Here is an 18,228-nt window from a genome sequence, read left to right as displayed (position 1 = left end):
ATTCAAAATATACACACACACATTCAAAATATACACATATACATACATATATATATATATATATATATATATATATATATATATATATATATATATATATATATATATATATATATACATACATACATATGTACATATATATATATGTACATATATATATATATATATATATATATATATATATATATATATATATATATATATATATATATATATATATATATATATATATATATATAAATATATATAAGATTTATTAACAACCTTTGTTAACAAATTAAGAAGTATTTATTATTGTTTGGGGTTCTAGTAAAACATTTATTAGCATTATAGATGCCTCACAGAAACCTAACTGTTGATAAGCTTAACATGTTTTATTAACTAACTCCACAAATTAATAGGCTTTATTAATGTGTAAGATGCTAGTAAGATATTCATTAGCATCATAGATGTCTTGCAAACACCTGAAAGTGTTAACAAGATTAATTAACATCTAAAGTCAGACCATTTTCTTCAAAATCCATATTAATAAACTGCTTACAAGCTTAACAAATTTGTGAACAGTTTATTGAATGTTTTGCTGCACCTCATCTAAAGTGTGGGATGTTTTTACCACATTCATAATGCTCATTTATAATGCTTGTTAATGTGTTAACAAAGCTTGTTAAGGAATCTTAATAAAAAGTGTTACCAAATTTGGAGATTATTTTGTGTCTATTTTCAATAAAGAGAGATGACAAATACAAAAGTAAAGATTTATTAGAGAAACAGAAAGATCTACAGAAATAAATACGTCCATAAATCTTTGGTGATTAGATTCTGGGTCCATGGCGTCTTGTATGAGTGAAACAAGCTCAGACCACAGATGAATAAACCCCAGAGTCTATAGACGCTGATGGATGTCAAAGGCCTGGAGAACAGGGTGGAGGAGAGAGCCGGCAAAACCGTCTAGAAAGTTAAGAGATGAAATGGAAAATTATTATGAAAGTGAATTTAAAAGTAAAAATATGAGAAGAAAGGTGAGCGTTTATCTATTGGTTCAGATTAAAGGCTTCATGATGACTGGAGTGTGGAGTGAAGCAACAGCAGCACAAAGTTCCTGGAAGTGAAGAAGATGTTCAAGCTAATGCAAACTAATCATGTTTTTCAGATTTTGAAGGCTGTTTATAAAACAATGTTTAAAAAAAAACTGCAATCTTTTAATAATATAATGCATGCAGTTATAATACCCTTTCTAACACCTATCATCTGCACATTACATTTCTCACAGCTGTCATTGAAAAAAGAAGAAGAGGAAGTTACTTGTTCCTTTGATATGCAGAGGTGTTGCACTGCAGCTCTTTATGCCACACGCTCTACTAAAGATATCTTGTTTACAATGCTTGCTACTTATTTTGTTTTTAAGATGTCATTACACCTAATTCTTGGAAAAAAATGCATTAAAATGTTTTTTTTTCTACTTGTCCTGTCCAAAACCTGAGCAAAAAGATAAAACCTGAGGGCCTCTAATGTTAAACAGATATCCACATAAGAGGTTTATTTTTATAAAGCCCTCTTGTATTGAAGCTTCATTTTATTTTTATTTTACTTGAATGGATTTCTCTTTGGACTGGATGAAAGACAGAAGAGAATGGGGAAATTAGATTTGTGATCCAGAAAGATCTGCAGAAACAAAAACCTTTAGAAATCTTTGGTGGTTAGACTCTGGGCTGATGACGTCTAGCATGTGTTGGATGAACGGACAGCATTGATTACACCATGCCAAAGCGTCATTCTAAGTGGCGGCAAATGATCTACAAGCCAGAAAAGTAAAACATCCTTCAATTAAAAAATGTAAATATGATAAGAAAGGTGGGCATGTATCTATTGGCTCAGACTGAAGGTGTAATGATGATTGGAGTGTAGAGTGAAATAACAGCAGCCCAAAGTTCATGGAAGTGAGGTAGATCTTCACGATTGAGATTTCATCAAAGCTTCACAAAGAACAACCAACAACTTTCTTTTGTTTCTGAAGAATTGGTTTAACTGCAACATGATATTTTTGTTGTTTTCTCCTTTTTTAACACACATCAGGTGCTGTATTTGGTAACTCGATCCCTCCCACATCCCAAAGTACTGATAGAAGTTTTAATATTCAAGCTGACAGATGACTAACATTGTGTCGACATTAAGCCTGGTCTGTTTTAGTAGAGTTGCTATAAGAATTAGTTTAGGGTGAGTGTTAGGAAGTTACATTTCCTGTTCAGATAAAAGCAAAAGAAAAGGAAAGAGAAGTGCTGATAAAGATAAAAAAAAACACATTGTGTGTTAACAAAATGTAGTGGGTTATAATGTATGAGGCAGAGGTTTGATACACAACATCCTTAGCCATAGCCTGTCTCCCCTCTTTCTTCCACTCATTACCACCATTATTCATTCCTCACTATCAACTGGTTTTGTCCCATCACTTTTTAAAAATGGCTGCTGTTTAAACAAATCCTTAAAATACCTGGTTCAGATCCCAATATTCTCAGTAATCACCATTCGATTTCCAACTTTCCTTTCATCTCCAAAATTCTTGAGAAAATAGTCGCCTCTCAACTTTATAGTAAATGGCATATACTTATATTGCGCTTTTCTACCTAAAAAGCCCAAAACGCTTTACAGTCACAGACCATTCACCCAGTCACACACACATTCACACACTGGTGGCGGCTCCGCTGCCAAACACAGGCACCCGCCTACCATCAGAGGCAAGGTGGGGTTCAGTGTCTTGCCCAAGGACGCATCAACTCATGGGCGTGCAAGGCGGGAATCATACCTGCATTTTTATGATCATGGGTCGACCGCCCTACCGCTGCACCACGGCACGGTGGCTTTATGGTCACAATTACTCACTTCGTCCTCCTCCAAAGGATCTGCTTCCTCGGCATCAACTCCAACCCCCTCCGTTGGTTTCACTCCTACCTCTCAGGCCGGACCGACTTCATTCAGCTTAACTCATTTAAATCTCTGCCTTCCTCAGTCTCTTTTGGTGTGCCCCATGGTTCTGTCCTTGGTCCTCTTCTTGTCAAGTCTTTTGGTCTCCTCCAGCTACTGTCTGACTCGATAGACTGTGATTTCCAAAGGACATGGAATCAAATCCATCACTCATCTAATTTGCTTTGCCTTTGTGTCTATTTTGGCAGGTAGTTGTCTGATAAATGTTGAACATGACAGGTTGAACACCTTAAAAGACATGAATCAGAATTTCAATTTAGCATTTCAAAACTTAACATGTCAAACAAATTTCAAAATGCTCTTAAATTTAACTTAGAACCAGCATTCAACATCATATATAATCTCTCAAGCTCAATAGTGATAAAACCGACCTACTTCTGGTCAGTTCTAAATCCACCCTCTCCAAAGCCACAAGTTTTACTCTTTCCATTGACTCATCTTCTGTCTCCCCCTCCCTGCAGGTGAAGAGTCTGGGTGTATTCCTGGATAACCTATCATTGTTTCAGTCCCATATCAATGACATTGCTCGGTCTGCCCATTTCCATTTCCATAATATTAATCGCCCACGCTCCTCCCTCACCGTCCACTATGCTTCTATTCTGGTCCACAGCCTGGTCACTTCCTGTCTAGGTTATTGTAATTTTCTCCTCTTTGGTCTCCCTCAAAAGACCTTCAATAAACTTCAACGGGTCCATAACTCAGTTGCCTGCATCATCTCGAGAACCCCTTCCTCCAGTCATATCACCCCAGTTCTCCACCAGCTCTTCTGTCTTCTCATTACCTCCAGTATCAAATTCAATCTCTTGCTGTTTACCTTGAAGGTCCTCCATAACCTGGCTCCCCCATATCTTTACGACCTCCTCCATATCAAAACTCCCTCTCGTTCTTTTCGGTCCTCCTCCACTGTTACCATGGAAAGTCGAGCCTTTAGGTGCTCGGCTCCCAAACTCTGGAATTCCTTCCTTCCTGACCTCCATAACATAGACTCTTTACATACTTTTAAATCAAAACTCATCTGTTTAATTCTGCCTTTTCATTTTGATTCACCTTTAATTTTTGTCTAGTTATTGTGCTTTTAATGTGGATTTTTAACCTTTGTTGTGAACAGTGTCCTTGGGTTTCTAGAAAGAAGCTTTTAAATAAAATGGATTATTATTATTATTATTCCAATTACTTTAGTCCATGTAAACACTGCTGCTACTATGAAGACATTAAGCTTGGTCTTAGTAGAGTTTTATTAGAGTTGCTATTAGAATTAGTTTAGGGTGAGTGTTTCTGTTAGGAAGTTACATGTTATGTTCAGATAAGAGAAAGAGGTAAGAAAAGAGAAGTGCTGATAAAGACAGAAAAACCACATTGGGTGTTAACAAAATGCATTGGGTGCAACAAAAATGCAGAGCAGTATTAGAGCAATCCAGCTGTACAGTTTTGAGCCAGAAAGCAGCTCAGACGAGGCAAATGTCAGATAAATGCATCCAGACATAAAGAAAAACACAATTAGAAACAGCAGACCACAACAAGAATCAAGTTTCTCATGCACGAGGGAGAAAAAGCCAGTGTGACAGAAGACATCCACCACGCTTCTCTTCTCAAAGGTCTGCTTCTCCTTTTATTAAGAACACAAGCAGGAGGTTACAGTTTCCAAACAAAAGAGAAAAGTTCACTCGTGGGTGAAGGCAGACATCCTGGACAGTTCGCCTGAGGGTCGCAGGGCCAGAGCTGTAAATCTATAATGAAAATCTAGAAGGTTTATTTTCACTTGTGGTTCAGCATCTGCTGATATATGAGCCTGGATGACAAATGAGTCTCTGTCATCAATTTGGAAAATACTTAGCTGTGTAACATTGTTAGAATTGGCTACAGACCATAGCAAATAAGAGGACGAACCTGGTTTTAGCACTTAAAGTACTTTTAATATATTTAAACAACCCGAATAACAAAGCATGAAGTTGTGGTGCTGCAAGTGTGTCTGGGAAAGTAGCAGGTACGCCCCCACATGGTGACCAGAGGTAGAACTGGCACCCATCAAAAAAATCTGGCCACCTATAAAGACACGTACAATTTCATTTTTTATTAACATTTGTGTACTGTCAACACGGTGCAGTATTCTTTTTATATTTAAAAGTCAAAATATAATTAAATGTTATCAAATATTATAAAAAATTAACAAATTATAAAAATTGGAATCAGGCGCGCACAGAGCACCTCAAACGTTGGGTCCTATTAGGTATATTTTAGTGGGAGGACAGAGCACCTTTTTAAATTATGTAAATTTTGCAAAAAGCTGGATTCTCAGACTAAGTAAAGAAAAGATACATATCCACGTACATCCACATATAAATTAGACCATTATAATTCCTCTTGCTCGTAAATGCACATATTTGTAGGCCTATAATACAAGTATTTGAAAAAGAGTTTAATGAATTGCTTGAAAAGGAGCAGGAGGAAGTGAAGTGAAATTACCCCACCCCTGCTACATCTACCACTTGCCCCTGAAGTTGGAGAGGGTTCCTGTACTATGGAAGACTTCCTGTTTCAAAGATTGCACATCCCAGGGAACTCAACCTCTACAGGCCTGTGGCCCTGATGTCTCACCTGATAAACGCGTTGGAGAGACTCATCCTGCACCCCTCTCTGGCCAATGCCTAACTCAATGTTTAACCCTCTGTAGTTTGCTTACAGACCCATAACTGGATTGGATGACGCCATCATCTATCTGCTGGACAGATCCCTCTTTAACTGCAGCAGTTGGGGAGCTCTGCAAGGATCATTGGCTCTCTGACTGACAGACCTCAGTCTTTGAGGCTCCATGACTGTGTGTCTGATAAGGCCGCCTGCAGCACAGGAGCTCCACAGGGCAGTCCTTTCAGCCTTTCTCTTTAGCCTGTACACAACTGACTTCATCTACAACTCTGACCACTGCCACCTGCAGAGCGGTTTGGATGATACTATCATCTTTTGATGTGTGACAGATGAAGGAATGCAGGCGGGTCATTGAGGATTATGTCTGCTGGTTTGAAAACAATGCATCTTCCATAGAAACAAGTTTATTTTAATCATTTTCTGGATGCAGTTATCAAATACAGATTAGATGTGATGCTTTTTTTTGTCTGAAACACACACAGTGATGAGTATATGACTGGAGTTAACCTTTTTTGTAAATCTGAACTCTCTGCCCAAATTCATGTTACTTCATCAGTAACACAAGGAGAAGAACTCGAGTTCAAAAAGTTGTTTATTTTTATTTAGACTTTGACTCTGGCTAAGATTAGCAGTCATCTTCAGCAGCAGAGACTTTATCACTACTTTCCTCTCTTTTAGGATTGATGGAGTCAATTTTCTGTGCTTCCTCTTTCTGCCTTAAAAAAGAAACTCCACATACCACTGCATTAAAAGTGTTCATTAGCATTAATGACTAAAACACTTCAAGGATTCAGGCTGAATGGTCAGACAGTTTCACCTCACCAAGTCTGGCCCTCTTTGCACTAAGTTTGGACTCCTCTGCTGTAACCAGACACCACCACTAGAACAGGAAAGAGGGTTTCAGTGCAAATATCATTTTTTATCTGTTCTCTTTCAACCCTGAGTTTAAATGCCTAGAGGTCGACCAAGAAGTTGTCCTGCTGAACTCTTCTTGAAAAAAAAAACAATCCTTTTCATTAAAGCTTTTAACTGTAGCTATTATTGAACAGGCTGCTTAGAAACTTTGCAGGTGAATTCGTTTCTGAGCAAAAAAAAAAAAAGATAATATTGTAACAGAAATATTTGAAAAGAAATAAAGAAAAATGATCAGAAAAGAAAATATTTGCATTCTTTACATAGAAATGTGTAATTTTTCTTAATTTTTATGTATTTGTTCTAAGAAGAGTTTTGCTGCATCTATTCTTCACAGATCGTCTTCATCACCATCCACAGTTCTTCTCCCTGAGGAAGCAGAATTTAGAAGATCAAGCAGATTTTTTCATTTCTTAAAGTTCAAATAATGTTTTAGATCACCAAATTAATTTCTTTTCATGAGCTGAGAAAAACAGGAAATGATGAAGAGTAAAAGAGTGAAAGTACTTGTTCTAGTTCTCTGGTCCTCGTTCTCTTTGGTTCTCTTCCTGTACATGTAGACCAGAGCAGCAACCACACCCAGAAACATCAACACCACCTTCATCACGGCTCCAATGATGATGATGAAGTTGTGACCAGAAACATCTGCAGATAAAAGATTTACCAACATCAACTAAATAGATGTGTATGGATTATACTTTTTAAATAAAATAACAAAAAACAGTTTTACCTAAAAAGTTCAGAACATAGACAGCATCTGAATACATTTACCAGCACACCATGTTCCAAATAAAGAGCAGATTTTACAATTTTAGAAACTATTCATTCATCTTATTGACCGTTTTTCCCTTTTGGGGTCACGGGGCTGCTGGAGCCTATCCCGGCCACTTGGGCGTAGGCAAGGGATGCCCTGGACTGGTTGCCAGTCTGTCGCATGGTAGAATGTCCTCACTCACACACCCATTCACTCCCGCACTCACACCTATGGTCAATTTAAAGTTGCCAATCAACCTATGAAGCATGTTTTTGGATGGTGGGAGGAAGCCGGAGATCCTGGAGAAAGCCCACGCATGCTTGGGGAGAACATGCAAACTCCACACAGAAAGGTCCCCTATTGATGTTGTGTTTTTCATGTCCCCCAGCCGGGACTTGAACCGGGGGCCTTCTTGCTGTGAGGCAAGAGTGCTAACCACTGCGCCACCGTGCAGCCCAATTTTAGAAACTATTCAGAGAAAATATTTTCATTTGTTTAAACAGCAGAAATCTGTTGAGGTGATCAACAGATCATGTCCTGGTGGCCTGTCAGACTCCTCCCCCTCCCAGCTCTGTTCCAGACTCTCAGCTGTGACCACTCATCTCATCACCTGCTACTTAAGGAGACCCACCTCCAGCATTCGTCGCCAGTTCGTTAACAATGATGGTGCTTTGCCTTGTTAGCCTCTATGTCTGGCCTCCTTGTCTCGCTATCCTATGCTTGCCTTGTTTTGCTGTGCCTCAGGTCTATCGATCCATGAGTGTCACCAGAGTCCTCTACCACCTCAAGCAGAAGCTGAATATCCGGACGCTCCACAAGAACTCCAGCCACGCCACAGCCAAGCGCTCCAGCCACGCCACAGCCAAGCGTTCCAGGCGCTCCAGTCTCGCCGCAGCCAAGAACGCCAGCCTCGTCATAGCCAAGTATATCCCGCCAAGCTGCTGACTATTCGCTCCAGTCACGTTGAAATCTTGGTCATCCTGACTCAACCGAGTCCCCCACATGAACTCTGAAAACCTGTTTCTTCATCTGAGCCTCCGCTCCGTCAAGTCACCTGGACTCATTACTCCACTAAATCCGCTTACCTTCCACTTATCAGCCTCCTCCTTCCGGGTTACAGCAACTGGGTTTGTCACGTGTCACAGATCATGACAGATCACTTGTTATTCATTCTGTTAGTTTCTTGAAAATTATTTTCTGTCATGCGGGTGTTGTGAACTGCAGCTTTGACCTGTAGAAAAGTCCAGTCATCACCACACAGATGATTCTGCTTAGTCATGAGTCATTCTCCCTGCAACATCTCCACATAGCCAGCTTGGCTTTGGCACCTTCCAAACCTGAATCTCCATAGTTTCATTGAAGTTACAAGTTAAAGTACCGTTAGCTGTCACACACCTTGGTGTAGGAAATGTGTTCTCCTCATTTGACCTCCCGTGAGCTGCAGACACAGCTGTGCTCGGGAACCATTCGGTGGATTGACCCCCCCAATGTTTGGTGTTTGCAAAGTCCAACCGGTCAATTGTGTGGCATTGATCAGGAGTGTATATTTGTGTTTTTTACTCTCATCCATGTTTCGCCTAATTGTCCCGTTCATCAACTTTTACTAAACTGGACCTTTACCTTGAGATTGGAGGATAAAAATGGTCAATAGTTACAGTTTTAGAGCCATCCTGTCTTTGTTGGATGCTGGTCTGTTACAAATGTTTAGTTCATGGTTTGATTTTCTATTTAGTAATGATCTAATTAAAAAATCAGTCTTGGCTCCACCCACTCTGTAATGGTGTCAGACATGTTGAAGCTAAAAGTTTACAAAAATAAAGGATAAACAAGAGTCTAAGTCACATGTGTCAAACTCGAGGCCCGCGAGCCAAATGTAGCCCGCCCTGTCATTTTATGTGGCCCACGAGCGCATTTTTTAATTTCTTAGAATAAAAAATAAAAAGTGGTTTGTATTTATTCATATATAGGACTTAAACACTGTCAATATAACCTAACCTGACAGAATCAAATAAAAAAGTAATTAAGCAAGAGTAACAAGCAAATATATGTTTTCTATGCAACTGTAATTGTCACTTTAAAAAGTTATAATAAATAAACAATGAGTTATTTAACATTAAGGAGTAGTTACATTTATTTTTCACTACATTTAGTTGCATGTATAAGTTATATCTGGCCTTTTGAGGACAGCCGCTATGCTGATGTGGCCCTCAGTGAAAATGAGTTTGACACCCCTGGTGGTGAAACATTTTAGAAAGACAAAAAAATAAGTTCAGACGCCGTGACTCAACTTCAAGACAACGAAAAAATCTAAATTCCTCCTCTATGGCTCCTCCCTATCATTAGATTGTAGGAGTATTTAAAGCTTCACTGGAGTCTGAACTTGTTTTTTAATAGGGAGCTGAATCTCAGACATCCCATTTCTAAGTCAATCTATTAAGAGTCATCCACGTTATAAAGTAATGACAATAGCCTCTACTCTCAATGCCTGGTGGAAACTCTAAAAAAAATTACAAACTCAAGTCTATCTGTATCTTATTCTACACTTATTTGGAACAATCCAGATATTTTAAGCAATACAAAACCAATCAATCTACAATCCTGGGCTACTAAGGGTATTACACATCTCACATATCACATATTTTTAATTCCAGTGGTCTAGTACAATTTTCTTATATTATCCAAGAATACGGCATCAGGAACAGTCAATTTTTAGAATATCTACAACTTAAATCTTCAATAGAAGCTAAAATATCTTTAACTACAATAAATCTAGATATTCCACCTGCAGTAGCAGATTTAATAAAAATAACCTCAAGAAGGAAACTTCTCTCTAAAATATATAAAATAATCATATCCTCAGATGAATCTTTATCACTTCCCAAAACAAAGTGGGAAAATGATCTTTCAATTTCGGGTAACACTGAGTTCTGGGCTCAAATATGTAAAAACATCTATACCATGACAAAAAACACTAACTTACAACTCATACAATACAAAACCCTCCATATAATTCACTACACAAGAGAGAAAATGTCAAGAATGGGATTTGAAACAGGGATCTGCACATTTTGCATTTGAAATTCCCCGGACACATATATTCACGCAACTTGGGACTTCACACCCATTGAAGAATTTTGGGAAGAAATTACCCAAACCTTATCTACCTTCTTGGCCTGCCTCATCCCTTTATCATCCTCACTGTGTCTTTTAGGAGACCTATCAGAATGTTTGAATATTGACCCATCTAAGATTAAATTCATTCTTGTAGCAATAACAATTGCTAAAAAAAAACATTTTCATGAGCTGGAATTCAAAGAACACCATAAACCAGTCTATATGGAAAATGTATATCTTGAATACATTTTTTTAGCCAGTTTATTATTCTCTCCCCGACACGGCGAAATCACTATCTGAATGGTCATCCTTCATGGAGTTCCTAAATGAACATTAAGTTTCATCTTAGAAATAAATATATGACTGTCTTGTGTCCCCACCCTTTTCTCTCTATAATGCCCTATTCACTTCATTCTTCATTTGTGGGTGTCTGATGGCTATGGGTAATTACTCTCAAGTTTGTTTGTTTGTTTATTTGTTTTATCTATTTATTTATTTTTGAAACAATGACAAGATAATTATTTACAGTGTGGGTTTCAGGAGGGATACCGCTATTGATTTTTCCAGTATCAAGAATATAATGAATGCATATAGTTATATATGTCTCGAGCCTTTCCTGTCTAACTATATGATTCTCTAATGATGTATCCCTAACTATGTATAGTTAACAGAATGTATGACAGTTAGTTCAAGCTTGGGGATGGAATTCTCTCTTGTTGTCCTTAAATCACACACACACTCTCTCTCTCTCTCACACACACACACACACACACACACACACCTTTCCTCTTTATTTTTTATCCCCTCCCTTTATGTGTTAGTATTGGTAGTTGTCTGTGTTTGTCAGATCAGTTTTTCCCCCAGGGTTTGTTGTTGTTTTGTTTTGTTTTTCTGTTGTCTCACATAAATAAATAAATAAATAAATAAATAAATAAATAAATAAATAAATAAATAAATAAATAAATAAATAAATAAATGAACCTGGGATCAAGGGAGAGACTCTGGAACAACAGGTGGAATCATTTCTCAGGTCTAAAGGGATTTCCCTGGATCTAAATACCATCGAGATCTGCCACCCGCTACCCAGGAGAAAAAAGACGGATAAACAAGCAATCTTCATCAGGTTTGTGAATAAAACAAAAGCTAGCATTGATGAATCAAAGGAGGAATCTTAAAGGATCTGCTGTTTATCTAAACCACCATCTGGCCAGAAGGAATTCTGAAATCGCCAAACATGCCAGGCTTCTCAGGAAGTGTCATCAGATTCTGAACACTTGGGGTAAAAGGCTGCAGGATCTTTGTTAAACCACTCTGACCACGGGACTGGTCCAAGGTTCTGGTTGTAAACAAAATTAAAGACTTTGAGAAGTGTTTGATCATGGATGTTTAAGCTAACAGATGCAGTAATAAATCAAAAGTCGTCGTTACATGTGCAAAACATCTGGATCGGATCAAAGATCGGATTAGAATTCAACCGTGTATATGAGCCCAGAAAAACTTTTTCCAATTATGACAAACGTTTACCTGGTCACACTTTCGGTTGGAAGAAATCATTTGGTCATTAGCAGTACTCTGTAAAATACTGTAAGAGGAAATGAGTTCCACTGTAAAGACGCCGAGCTGCCACATACAAAGCTATGCTCTGTAATACACGAGATGATCTTCTAAACCTGCTTTAATTAATGTTTTGAATATTATGAAGCTCCTGTTTGCTCATCATTATTTTTAATCCGTGTGATCAGTACTTTTTTCAACATCAACCAAGGACACGACTGAAAACACAAATCCAAATGATTGTTTGAACGGTCTCTAAGGACTGAGCGACATTTCTGGTTTGAAAAGCTCACACAGTTCTACTGGGAAACATGGTTCTCCTGAGTTCGGCAGCTCACCCAGAGACAACTCCCTTTCACTCCCTTTCAAGCAATCTTTAATTTTATGTCTAATTATCTTACGTTTGATACGTCTTAGTATGAATGTATAACTAATGATTTTATTATTTAGTGCAATATTCTTGCTTTGATTGCTCAAAATCTAAAAACATGTATTTTTTTCATTATCTTTCTTTTTTTCTGTAATGATTACATTAAATAAGAGAATACATATAATGATAATTAATATGAGGTATCAATATATAACAACCAGCGTAAATGTGTTACTGTTCAAAGTTTAATTTTGTTCTTCATTTTATTTATTTGCTTGTTTGGTAGAAAATAAAAACAATTCAATTTACATTGAAAAGTTAAAAATAGATGTTTTTGATTGACATTGAATGTGTTTTAAAATGATCCACAGTGATGTTGTGTAAAAGTTTGTTTGTGTTTGAATCTGAAAATCCTGACAGAGCAAAGATTCACAGGAATCACTGAAAAGAACAGAATGTGTTTTTGTTTCTAAACTGTGAACAAATATGTGGTTAAAATATGATTTGATAAAACACAATTATAAACTAAAATCCTTCAAAAGCAAGAAGCAAGCAACAGCGAGAAGGCCCCTGGTTCAAGTCCCGGCTGGGGGACATGAAAAACACAGCATCAATGGGGGACCTTTCTGTGTGGAGTTTGCATGTTCTCCCCGTGCATGCGTGGGTTTTCTCCGGGATCTCCGGCTTCCTCCCACCGTCCAAAAACATGCTACATAGGTTAATTGGCAACTTTAAATTGTCCATAGGTGTGAGTGTGAGAGTGAATGGATGTGTGATTGAGGATATTCTACCCTGCGACAGACTGGCGACCAGTCCAGGGCATCCCTTGCCTACGCCCAAGTGGCCGGGATAGGCTCCAGCAGCCCCGTGACCCCGAAAGGGAATAAACGGTAAAGAAGATTAATAAATCCTTCAAAATGTCTTACCTGTTAGAACGTAGACAGCATCTATCTTCACTTCATCATCTTTAACAAACTTGCAGGTGAATCTTTTGTTGTTTCCACTCTGATGTTTCACAGTCAGAACAGAATCACAGTTTGTTTGTTTTTTAACTTCAAACTCTGGATTTTTACCAGACAGTTGAGATCCTGTCTCATCCATCCAGATGATGCTGTTTTCATTACAGGCATTTGGTCCATTTTTATGTTTTAATGAGCATGTTAGGTCGACTCTTCCATGAACATCTGAAGGAGACGAAGAGACTAAAGAAAAACAAACAATAGGAAATAGTTTTCAGTCTATTCTTTTTGTCCTTCATTGAATTTTCTATTTAACATTTTTTTAATGTGTGACACATTTACAGTTTTGACTAAAATCAATCAAACTGATCTGAAGTTTATTAAGTTAAACTAAACAGGAAACTCTCAAACTCTCTGTTCACCTCATTAATCAGTGATAATCAGAGACATTGATCTTTACTGTTTATGGATTCATCAATTCAACCTATTTACTATAGAAAGAATGAAACATGTAATGATATTTTCTCCCATGAGTCGACTCTCTCACATCTCTCACACTAAACATTCTTTGTCAGCAGTTTGACCTTTTTCCAACCTAAATGATTCAATGAGTTCACATGTCAGAGTCTCTTCAGGATTTGAGCTTTTTTTGGATCAGATCAGAATGTTGATATTTATGTTATCAGAATTATTCAAGTCAGAATACTCACTGTTCAAAATAGTAAGGAACACCTGGGCCTTAATGTGGTAATTTTTTCTGTCCCGACATACGTATCGATCAGCATCTTCATCAGTGATGTTTCTGATGAGCAGAGAGCAATCACTGCTCACACTCATCCTGGAATCTTCAACTGAACTCTGGACAACATTTTCTTTACAGCTTATTTCTTCTTTAAAAATTCCAACTTTGTAGGTACACCAGTAAACATCATAGTCAGAGGATCTATCAACATCACACGGTAAATAGACGTCCTCTCCAACTCTTTTATAGAGTCTCTCCACTTTCAAACTGAAACCTGCAGAAACAAGAAGAAACAGAAAATTACAATCAGAATCACAAACAGAATCATTGATAAAAACTTCAGGTTTCTAAATACAGAGTAGAAATCCACAGTCTGCACACATGTTTACATTCCTCTAATATTGACCTCATTCACATCTTTAACTCTGACATTTTCTGAATAGAATTGTGAATTCAGTTTATATACTTATATTTTCCTGTAATTTATGGTATTTCAAATACTTTGTCTCTTTTCAAGTTATTAGTTTGTGCTTTTAGAAATGGAAAGAAACAGCTACAAACAAACCAACATTTAGATTATTTACAACCTTTTAGGCATTAAAACTAAAGTCATTTGCAAACATTGTTTCTAACATTGATTTAATTTCAACCATAAATGAAAAGAAACTTTAAGTAAATTATTTTAGTGCTAAAATATGAGGTCAGTCAATCCATTTCTGAAATCTGTAGCCTTAATATTTGTGTTCTTGAAAGTCTTCCTTTATTCTCTTCCTTAATTATTTCTTTACTCAACAAAACATAGATTCTTTTCATTTTTACAAAAGTCATTTTAGTTTCAGGAAGTTGGACAAATATGGTATATAAATAGATATGTATTTATATATATATATATATATAAAATATTTCAACTTTTTGACTTTTCTTCTCTGTGTTCACATTGTTCACCATCTTCACAGCTTCAACTGTTCAAATATGCATTTTTGCAGCAAATGGAAATTTGAAAACTAAATTTTTATTAGTTTTTATAAAGAATTCTGTTTACAAAACTCTTCCTAAGGAATCTGAAGATTAAATTTTTTTGTCCAACAATAATAAAACTAAGAATTTTTTAAAATCTGCATACTTTAAATTACCTGTTTTAACAATAAACAACTTTTTTTCAAAGAAAATAAAACAAAAATAATGTATTTTATAAAACAGACCCTTTAAAGTTTTAAAGCCAGGGTAAGAATTATTTTGCAAAACATCAAAAAAACATAAATTACCTCCAGATTGAAGCATGAAAATAAGGATTATTTCCAGCAGTAAAGTCATTCTTAGTTTGTTGGTCTCTTGCTGTAAATGTTAATTTCTTCTTTGATGATGACTAAATAGAAAAAGTCTTGGCTCCACCCACTCAATATTTTTAGTGTCAGTACATTTGTGAGTGATGTCAGGGTGAAAGAATAAAATTAGATTAAAAAATATAAAATGAAGTCTCTGAAGGTAAAAATAAAACAAAAGAAGACATTTGATGTCTTTATATTTGAAGATAAAGCTCAACTGTTCATCAGTTTAGTATCATAAAAAGGAAGTTTTTCTCCCTGTCAGAAGTGTTATAACAGAAAAAATGCTGTTTGTTCATTTCCTGTACTCACTATATCAGGGGTGGCGAACAAGTTTAACACCAAGAGCCGATTTTTTTTCACTGTGAGAGTCAAAGAGCCACACCACACACTGACATGCCAAGACGTACACACACAAACACGCAATTAAAGTAGTATTATTTTCCATAACACACTCCTCTCCCTACAACACAACAGCAAGTTTTGTACTTGTGTTTATTTCAAGGAAAGTGTCCTCCCTCAATACACACATCAAATGCAGCTTAGCCAGAGCCAGAGACTACCCTGGAGGTCAAACCCCTTCCACACACACATGCACCTCTCTTTCATCTCATATACACACACACACTCTCTCTCTTTCTCACTCTGAATAACTGACTATTTCACCATTCTCAACATTCTCAACATTATCTTAACATTCCTCTTTCAATGACCCTTAAACCAACAAATACACAAACATCTGGACAGAGCATCCTTCTGGGGGGTATTCCAGAAAGCAGGTTATGCTAGCTCTCACGATAAGTTTCAGGCTAAGGAAGTTACGGTGGCCCTGAGGTGCAAAGCATTCAACAAATCACTCGATACAAAAACATTTTTAAGATCACAACAAAAATTAAAAAAAAAAAAAAAAGTTAAAAAGCAGCATTACATTTAGAAACAAAACAAAATTTCAGAAACCAAAACTTAAAAAAAAAAAAAATAAAAAATAAAAAAAATTTCAGAAAACAAAATTAATTTCCAGGGGAAAAAAAGAAATATTAAAAAATGAAAACATTTCAGAAAACAAAATTAATTTACAGAAAAAAAATGAAATATTAAAAAATGAAAAACATTTCAGAAAAAAAATGAAATATTAAAAAATGAAAAACATTTCAGAACACAGAATGAATTTCCAGAAAACAAAACGAAATCTTCAAAAATGAAAAACATTTCCAAACCGGAAGAGGCAGGTACTATGGGACAACGCTGATTGGATGATGATTTCTGTCAATCAGTTGAACTGAAAAGTATTTTAAATGAAGCGATGCCGGATTTTATCGTCCAAACAACAATGTACTATAATAATCCACGTATTTCCCATTTATATATCAAATAAAAATTGCAGCAAACTGTTAATGAACTTTTAAATTATTTTTTTAACATTTCGCCTGACACACGATCACCCGGAAGTAGTTTGTGAGCACTTTTACTTTGAACACTGTGCGCTAATTTCTACGGCTGCAAGGTTCACGCTGTTAATCATCTTCAGGTAAGAATCAAGTCTGTGATCTTTTCTTTTGTCAGTCACATGTCTCTAAGGATGTTAATTTTAGGATGTTAATTAAAGTGCTGCTTTGAAAAGATAATTTCTTTTTATCTTGCGCATGCGCAAAAGGAACCCGATGAGACGAACCGTCTTCACATGATAGCCGTTCCCGTTTTCGGTGACAGAGAAAAAGCTCCGAGCCAGCCTGATTCTGGGATTTATACAGTAATTATATGGCATCAGTGTTGCTAAAAATCGACTTTAAGACTGAAATCAGTAAACAAGTAATTATGGGAAATAATATTTAAGTGCATTGTATATTTTTGAACCATGCATATACATTTACTGACACTTAAAAATGAACTTTAAAAGTTTATAAAATACTTAATTGAATTAACATGTGATATTTCTGCAGGTGAAGTTACTCAAGGCGAAGTTCCAGAAAGGTTTGTGCTGCAGAAGAACAGATGGCAGCTCTACATGGGAATTCAAAAAGACTAAAGTCATTCATATCACTGTGCAGTGTCCAGGCAAGTCACCATGATTTATGTTCAATGTAATCAATAAATATGTAACCTTAATATCTAATTTTTTTTTTTTTTTAAGTTGCAGGTCCTTTAAAAAAAGTCTTTAACCTGCTGCATAAGCCTGATTAGTTGTAAATTATGCAGTGGGGAGTGAAAAACGAAGCACAATTCCTGGCTTTAGCGTCGGGCTGATGATCTGGAAATCACATCTGAGGAATCGCATCAAACACTTGTACAACTCCAAACAACTTAATGTTCCTTTAAGCAAAACTCCAGTTTAAAATGTTCCTATTAGACTTGCTTCATTTAGGAGTTTTTCCATGTTTACCATTTTAGGTTTTAAAGCTTTATTAACAAAGTTGATGTTTGATTTTCAAAGCTGTTGTTTATAAATGTTTCTTTGTCAATGAAAAAAACTGAATGCTGACGTGAGGATTGTAATAATGGATATGAAAATAAACAAATTTGTTTCATAGCAATGCAGTATATTTATTGAAAACTTAATATGAATACGTTATTCAGTAACAGAAACAAAGAAACGGTTGTGGATTTTCCTTTATGGGCTTCTTCATGCAGTCAATCAAATGTTACGTTTACATTCAGCATTTACTCAGCGTACCTGTCAGTCACATTTATTAGAGGAAAAAATGCATCTGGGAAAGTCTGTTTGTGCTTAACAACTATATCAAAAAGAGTCATGTCAGGAAAGGTTTGTCGACATTGCTGCTCAGCATCACATCCAGAGGAAGATGCACAGGTAAGGGGACCCCAGTTCCTGCTCGTACATGCTTGCAGCTTCCTTCCTCTGCACTGGACTCCAGCGC

The 18,228-nt window shown here is 36.5% G+C and overlaps 1 protein-coding gene and 1 long non-coding RNA gene across 2 annotated transcripts in view; both read right to left on the bottom strand.

The window, feature by feature from the left end:
- The window catches only part of LOC105358411 (uncharacterized), a 58,320-nt gene that overhangs the window by 9,560 nt on the left and 30,532 nt on the right, over positions 1-18,228 (bottom strand). The gene's annotated exons all lie outside the window — the stretch shown is intronic.
- On the bottom strand, positions 6,011-7,997 carry LOC144990089 (uncharacterized). The gene is made up of 2 exons (XR_013654033.1): positions 7,042-7,997; positions 6,011-6,903 (listed from the first exon to the last, which is right to left on the bottom strand). It is a non-coding gene; the product is annotated as an uncharacterized LOC144990089 (long non-coding RNA).

This window comes from Oryzias latipes, chromosome 24, assembly GCF_053564925.1.
Source record: "Oryzias latipes strain Hd-rR chromosome 24, Olatipes_Hd-rR_3.1".
NCBI lineage: Eukaryota > Metazoa > Chordata > Actinopteri > Beloniformes > Adrianichthyidae > Oryzias > Oryzias latipes.
The sequence above is the reverse complement of the archived record's forward strand: the minus strand, read 5'-3'. Positions and strand labels throughout refer to the sequence as shown.